The 8,579-nt window shown below is 40.5% G+C and overlaps 1 pseudogene; it reads left to right on the forward strand.

Moving 5' to 3' along the window:
• Window positions 1-815: 815 nt before the first annotated feature.
• On the forward strand, window positions 816-1,772 carry LOC147612522 (transcription initiation factor IIB pseudogene; annotated as a pseudogene).
• Window positions 1,773-8,579: the final 6,807 nt, after the last annotated feature.

Consider the following 8,579-nt stretch of genomic DNA (forward strand, 5'->3'; position numbering starts at 1 on the left):
CCTGCATCTCTTAGGATATGTGCATTGTCTACACACCAAATTTGCAGCCCTTTAAAAACCAGTGTTCAGACAAAAAAAAATCCCAAAAACAACACTTTTCCATAGTGCTGGCAGAAAGCTTGTAATGTCCAAACCGGCCCATAATTCACTCGAAATACCCCAAAACGAAAAAGTTAACTGCACACAGTATGGTCCTCTTCCTTCACCCAGGATGCCTCAATCTGAGAAAGTGACTTCCTTGTCTACCTATATAGCTCTCTCATAGTTACTACCAAAGATGTTGCTCCAAAATCAAAGAGGGAAAGAGATGGAAATACCCTTACCCATGTACCACTTCCTTACTTGCCTTATTCTTCCCTTAAATTTATCAATTAACTGCACACAATACGGTCTTCTTTCTTTACCCGGGAGGAGGCCTCAACAATATGAGAGAGTGACTTCCTGTTTGCGTGAGGTACATGCCAATGGACTAAGTACATATAGAATAATTTTTATATTGCATTAGTGTGCTTAAAATATTGTTTAAGGTATTTTAATTAAAGATATAGATCAACTTTTCGCTTTTGGAATATTTTTTGGTTATGTTCATATTGTTTGCTCATCACTGGTTGATTAAGCAATCAATGAAATCATAATATTATCTTTTTCTGAAGGAATGTTCAAATTTCAGCCCACGACCGCCGCTCTGTGCTAACCCGCACCCACCGACTTACCTTTTCTTAATTTTATTTAAGCGGCCTGCATTTCCTTTCTACGATTGCCAATTATGCGCTTCTTCTTCGTCGTCATCTGGAGATGATATCAGTACAGCAGCAATGGACGAGTTTCTGTGCCCGGAATGCAGGACAGAAACAAAGGTGGTCCGGGACTTCGCCTCTGGGGATACAATCTGCACAGAGTGCGGATTAGTTTTGGAGGCGCGGCTGATTGACCAGAGACCCGAATGGAGAACGTTCGCCGACGGGCCAGGCAACGGCGGCGATCCAACTCGAGCAGGTGGCGCTTTGAATCCCTTACTCAGAGAGGGCGGCCTGGCGACTGCCATCTCCATTAAAACGGCGGATGGTGCAAAACGGACAGACCAGCTCGTGTCCTCCTCTCTCGTGCGCTCGCAGATCATAAGCCCAGACCCCGATCGCTGCCTCACCAAGGCTTTCAATGCCATAGCTACCATGGCAGACCGGCTGTTTCTAGTATCAACCATCAAGGATAGGGCAAATGAAATATATAAGCAAGTGGATAACCTCTGCGCAGGAAGTCGAAACAAAAACGCTATATTCGCTGCTTGTCTGTATATTGCTTGTCTGCAGGAAGTGAACTCCAGAACCTTAAAAGAGATTTGCACAGTGGCTAATGGCGCTTCCATGAAGGAGATCGGCAGGGCGAAAACGCTTATTGTTAAACAACTGGACGAAGTGATGGGCAAACCAATGGAGACGGGAATCATACATGCAGAGGATTGCTTGAGGAGGTTCTGCTCTCATCTGGGCATGAACAATTACTGGATGAGAGCCGCCACCGAGCTGGTCAATAAGGTGCAGGTCAACTTGGATGTTAGGAGAAGCCCATCGTCCATTGCTGCAGCTGCGATCTACATGATATCGCAATTGTCAGCAGATCACAAAAAGCCTCTGCAAGATATAGCCCAAGTTACTGGAGTAGCGGAGGTTACAATCAGAAAGGCTTATAAAGATCTCTATCCTCACGCCTCCAGGATAGTGCCGGATTGGGTTGCAAAAGACCATGACCTGAAAACCTTACGCCCAAGTTAGTTAATTTGGCAGCTTGTTTTTGGTATCCTGGTCCTGATTTAGCACTGGACATTTTGTTGTGAGCTCCAGCTATGATCTTCTTTGTAATGTTCATCTTTTGCTTCTTCTTTTTTGAGTTATTGGAAAGCTCCTCTTTGTTTTCTTTTTTGAGTTTTTGGAAAATGATCGATTCACGTGCCAAGTTTAACAAACGGACCATTCAACCTAAGAAATAGGTTTCTTGGGTCATCGTGCTAGATGAGTGACTCACACCGGGTCTAGAGGGATAAAAACTTGTGTTTATGCTCGATTTTTCCATTTGCACTTCCTTTGGCTTAATATAACAAAAACCATTTCACATTTACTTGTCATTTCTTTTCTTAGGCAGTCAAGATCGTTAGATTGTTGATACATGACAACGGACTTTCTCCTATCTAATGTCTTTTTTTTTAAAACATGCAGATCAAGTGTCTTTTTTAGTGTACAAATTCTCCCTTCATCTTCCATGCATTACTTAGCATCATCATTTGTGCCATAGCAGGGTGTTGCATTTGCATCAGGTTCCGCACCATCATTCAGTGCATTGGCAACATTGGTATAGGTTGTACCACTTTGTACATGATATTCCCTTTGATCCTCATTTGGATGAAGCTCCCGAACGTGGGATTAGTGTCTCCATCCTCAATCATATCCACATATTCCATATTCTCCATGTCCTTTAGCTCTTCAAGAACCAAGGCTTGTTTGGGTGGTTGTCCTTTTGGCATGAGACATGCTCAAATGGAAAATGGAGCATGGAAATCTAAAATCTTATCGAATTTTGGAGATTCTCAATTCTACCAGAAGCTCTAGATGTGTACTATTCAAATATATAAAAACAATAAGAATTCCATGTGTCCAACTATTCTCTATTTTAGGGTTTGCGTGGCTAAAATTTAAAATTTGACCCTAAAACCTTGAATAGAGGTCCGAATCTTGATGTCTTTGGCTTGTTGGAAAGTTTTTGAATAATACTATCACCCCTCTGAGCCATTTCACTTCAGCCCAAGCCTAAGTACTCTCTGATTTAACCTATGGTGGTCAAAGTCAACTGTGTAGAGTTGACCTAGTGGCTGGTGTCGGATTCGAGTGGTTTTCATCTCAAATGAAAGCTCTAAAGGAGTGCTTTGAGGCCATGTACTTGCCTTGACCAGATCTTGAATGTGGCTGGATTGAGTTAGGGTTTTGTATTTTTTGAAAAACCCTAATTTACCTTCCCTTCAAAAGTTCGATCAAGGATATCTTTGACTCTTCTTGAAGCTTGAATTGAACTCTTTCCAACAGTGTATAGCTTTCAATCGTCCTCCAAAACACTTGTGACTGAATTTAGATTTTTTGTTGCAGCCATGCATAGATTTTGGAGAAATTTTGGTAACATCTCCTTGGGAATTTGTGCCAAATCTCAAATATCTAGATGCATCGAATATCTAGATGCATCAAATAAGTGTGCAGCCAATGGCTAAACCTTGTCACTGGGCTAGTAAACCAAATCACATCGAAATAGTGCATTTATCTTGCATTTAATAATGGAATAGAATACTAAGGCCCCATTACTCAAATGCGAATCAATGTCGATTGAGTTGATTTATTCAATGGTGCATTTTGATGCTTGCTGATCTCCCGACCAAGCCTTCCCACCCTCTTATCAAGTTTCACTCCAAGGCAAGGGTTGGGGCCATTTGTTCACTTCAGGTACCTAATCCTCCACCTTACTACTAGCAAGGTGGATTCAAGATGGCCAAGGGTACCCTCTTCCTATTATAGTAATGAAAAGAGAGTTGATTACAATATAGATTTTCAATGAAAATTGCTTCCAAGTATGAGAGGAAGCCACTTACAAATTTGGCATGAACTCATGCTAATACCATCATATCATGTATCACCTAGCATGGACTCGTGCTCTTTTCCATCACCATATAGCTCCTAGGCATCAAAACAACATCCCACAAGCATGTGAGTCAAGTACATGTGTTCATTCCATCTCTTGATATCTCATAAAGCATGTCATAGGTAACTCCATAGCATGTAGATGGCTATAAATGGCAAGTAGGGCATCCAAATGACGTGAAATCAAGCATATGGCATCTCTAATAGCATGTATGCAGCCATAAAAGCCCCAAAATGCATGGAATTAATTGGCATTGATTAAAATCCCCAATATATTAACCTAGGGTTCAGCCAATGACTCATGTGAGAGTAAGGACTTGCATAATGCTATTAATGTCATATGGAATGGCTCCAATAGCATACAAATAGATTAATGCTTTCTAGAATGGAAGCATAAGAGTGGTATGGGCCAACATTAAACCAAAATGACTTATGGTTGTGGCCAATAGGCAAGTCAATGATGTGAATGGTATTAATAAACCACTAATTAGGCTTATAAAACCCTAATTTTATGAATTTTTTTTCTTAGCCACCAAAAACCCCCAAATGTGTGTGCACAAATCATTTCCAAGCACCATTGAAGCCAAAAATAGCATAGAAATTGATGAATCTCACCCCTTATTGCTTGAATGCTTGATGTTTGCTTGAATGAAGAACTATATGTCCAAGCTTAGCTACGTTTTTGCCTAAGGCATGAAGAGGAGGTCCTATTGAGGCTCATAGAAGCTTGCAAACACCATACTATGAGTAAGGAAGGCCTTAGCAAGCTATAATGTGAGATATGGTGGAGTATGCAAACACCATACTATGAGTAAGGAAGGCCTTAGCAAGCTATAATGTGAGATATGGAGGAGTATGCAAGTTACTTAGCTATGGAGAGTTTCGAATTTTTACTACCATGCTACTATTTTGTTGGCTTGCTTTCCTAGGGTTTCATGAGAGCTGAATGTGACACCAAGGGTGGTCTAGATCAAGAATAAGTTTCCCTAAGTGTCTCATGTAAAGAGGTTCAAGCATTTATGATGGATTTCTAAGGTTTAGAATGATCACATGAAGGACTGAAAATCATGGAAAATGTGTAAATTTTTTGAACATTCTTTCAAAGAAAATAAGTAACTGACGAGGGTTACCTAAAAAAATTCCATCCCAAAATGCATTGTGAGAGGTGCCCAAGGCTCAAAACAAAGGTGGAGTGTGGAAAAGAATAATGAACAAATGATTATATGTAATGAATATTAGGTGGCACGGACAGCATGGTAGCGAGAAGGATAAGAACAAGTGGTGGAAACCAAAATAGAAGGTGTATCAAGAAGAAAGGGGACCGGTGCATTTGTTCCAGAAAGGCGGCGAAGCAGTGATGGACAAAAGGAGGAATTGAGACAGTTTACAAAGGAGGAGATGGATGAGTGAAAAAAAAAAGAAGAGAAGAGAGAAGCAAGTGTGAGTAAAGAGGGAGAAGGATCTACAATGAAGAAAACTATTGTAGAGATGGGAGGGCTTCTAGTTCTTGAGGCTCATAGAGATTGAAGCACAATCCAATTGAGGAGGATTTGGGAAAATTAGAGCAGAGTAGGTGTTTTGATCCAAAGAATCGAATAGGATATGTGTCCCTGGTTGTCTCTGAAAGGTGACTCTATTGGAGACGTGATTTACCCCAATTTATGCTCAATTGTTGCTGTTGTAGGTCAACCGTGTGCTGAATCAAGTCTGTCTAGGAGAAGCTTGTAGTCTAAGTTAGTGTATTTGCTATAGTTAGGATAGTTGCAGGAGTATACCTATAAAAATTCTAAGTTGTCAATTTGTTTTGCTGATAGGTTGAACCTATTGTCTTAGGGTTGTTGAGACAATTTCTCTTTGTTTTGTGAATAGAACAGTGAGTTTGAAGCTTATACCTATGGTGTGCCAATGTGTGTTTGTGTTTTGGAGTTAGTTTGAGTTAATATGTTTGTTTAGTTGATGTAGAATACCTATGAAGAAGTGTCTGACAATCTGAGGGGGGGTTGAGCTGTCCTTTAATAAAAGTCATCTTCTGTTGAGAGAATGTTGTCATAATAGGGTCAGAAGGGTGATCGCTACAGTCATTATGTGTCTAGGGAGTCAGCTGATGAAGTAAAAAGTTAGTTTTGATCATTTGGTAAACAAGGGAAGGTATTCTGAGTCAAGTCTGATAGAAGTCAGATTGGGTTGTGGGAAAGCTGGTCATTCTAGAGCAGTTGTGACTTGATAGTGATCAACTGGATTTCTAGAGGGTCATATTTTGATTTGGTTTGAGTGTTTAGAGATCTTAGAGGACTCAGAGCTGAGAGTGTTTGCTCTAGTTGAGTCAGCCGTGAGCAATCAAAAATCAAACATCAGATTGAATAGGAGTAATTGGTTGTTGACAACAAAATGTCTTTAAAGTCATATCTTCATGAAACTAGGGTATCCCAAGGGCTAGGAGGATACAAAGGACTTAAGAGAGAGAGTTACTGATCCAGATAGGGATTTTGAGTCAGTTAGTTCTGCCTCCAAGAGCAGAATTGGTATAGATATCAACAGAACATAAGGGGATGTCTAGTATGGCTCTAGGGATGATAGATTAAATCTAGGGAGGAGAATACGAGATCCAAGAGGATGAATATTGGGTTGAATTCTATGTCAGGTATCCAAACCAATTTACTAGCATCTAGGGAAAAATAGAGTCGACAGGATGTAAGAAGAAGGGAGCTGATAGGTTTTAAGAAGACTGGGATGAAGTGTTTGTAGTTAGCTACCATGAGGACACTCTAGAGGATAGGCGGACCTGTTTATGTCTATAGTCACGTGTTCTAAACCTTTTTCAGAATTCTTCATTTCTGCGACAAACATCTAAGGAAGTTTTTTGTCATCTTTTCTGTCAAGAGGGGAGCAGAAGGTGTTCAGCCAAGAGTTGGATAAGGTGGTGTGATAGTGACTACAAGGTTTTCTGAAGAAGGAGGATTGTAGAGGATCCTAGAGAACTCATTTTAGAATGGAGTGAGCCATCAGAATTCAAAAGCAGTAGAGAGTTCATATTTGATTTGTCTTCAACAGCTAAGAGTGTTTGGGGTCAGCTGGTGGTCAGCTAAGGTCACCCGATTGGTTCAGAGGGCTTTTGAGGCAAGGTTTTAGGCATTAGGACAAATTTGGGCTCCTTTTTGGGCCCTCTAAGGGATTTTTTTTCCATCTTCGCCTTGAAAATGGGGGCCACGGTGAACATTTCTTGCCTTATGTTTAAACCCCATCATATGACATATCATTAGAAAGATTATGAAAAGTAGATCTTATAATTTCAAACTCCAAAACATTTGGAGTTGCTAAGATCAAGATATACCATTTTACTCAAAATCAAGTTTAAAGGCTACAGTTAATGGTCCACATCATCACTTTTTAACCTACTTTTTATACATCTTCCATGGATCATGTCCAAACCCCATCATGTTATATATCAATGGAAAGATCTTGAAGAGTAGATTCTATATATGCAACCTCCAAAAAAAAATTGGAGTTGATTTACAAAAAAATTTCCATGGCCCCATTTTTTATGATGTAGCATTCCTTAGAGGGCCCAAAAATGAGCCCAAATTTCCCCTATTGCTGGTTAACGGTGGTGAAGGACATTCTGGGAGCCTAATAGACTCATTTTGGACTCGAAACTTAAAGGAGGATTTTGGAGGTGGTTTTCTATTGTTTCTTTATCAGCCAAAATAATTTTTGGTCAACTATAGGATGCTAATGGGTGCTATGGAGTTTTGAAACAAGCCTTGGAGAGGTGTTCTGAAGTTGGCAGACGTCTTTTGGTCTGGGGTCATCAGCTTGTGTCCATTTTGGGTAAAAGTTGATATGTAATATTTATGGGGCAGCTAAGAGGGATTTAGGTTAGATAATCATCAATTGTGGTCGGCTGATGCTTTTGGGTAAAAGATTTGAAGTCTTGAAGGTAAGGTCTGATGGTGAAGGACAATTGGAGGTAGTGGTCAGGTTGGACGGTTTTTGGTTTTCGAATCAGGATGGCTAATCATCAAAAGGTAAAATGTCTTGGTATGGTAAAGGAGTTGGAAATTGAAGCTTTTAATGTCAAAGCTACTGTAAATTTTCATGTGATGCCTGCGGGTCTTGGTGCTTTTCCAATTATTCTTGGACGACCCTGGTTGCGAGTGGTGGGTGCAATACAAGACTGGAGGTATGGGACCATTTATTTGCATAATAAGCGGGGTAATAAAAAATCTTTTGAGATGCATAGTAGGAGATCTTTGAATGATGTGTGGGAAAGGCCACAGGATTCGAGTGAAGAGGAAACTACCACCAGTACTTCTGAATCGGAGATGGATTCATCGACTACTGCTTCTAGTGAAGAAGATGCAGATGTGGCTTTCCTAATATCAGAGCAACAAGGTAATGAAGATAAAGAAGTGCATGAAGTGGGTGTTGAGGGAGAAGATACCTTGGGGTCGTATGAAGTGATCGAGGAATTACTGCAGCCAAAGATAGAAGTGAAGAAGAGAGCTGATTGAAGGAATGCTGAGTCCGGATCTCTCGAGTGGAGAAAAGGTTAGATATGTTAATATGCTGTCTCATTTTCCAGAATTGTTCATCACCTCTTATAGGGAGATTCGAGGATTTAAAGGGCCAGATTTGAGGATTGAATTGAAAGAAGGTGTAAAAACAGTTAGGCAGAAGCTTCGTAGGATGGGACGAGAACAAATGCAGGCCTTGAGAGAGGAAGTTGATAAGCTGTTGAGTGCAGGTTTCATTACACAAGTGGACACAGCTGAGTGGGTAAGTCCTACAGTGGTGAGTCCAAAGAAGGATGGCAGGTGGCGTATATGTGTGGATTTCAAGCCTTTGAATGCTGCTACAAAGAAGGATTCTTACCCCCTACCTTTTTTGGATGAGATCTTAGAT

Source organism: Cibotium barometz, chromosome 45 (assembly GCF_041138505.1).
Source record: "Cibotium barometz isolate CiBa-2024 chromosome 45, ASM4113850v1, whole genome shotgun sequence".
Taxonomy (NCBI): domain Eukaryota; kingdom Viridiplantae; phylum Streptophyta; class Polypodiopsida; order Cyatheales; family Cibotiaceae; genus Cibotium; species Cibotium barometz.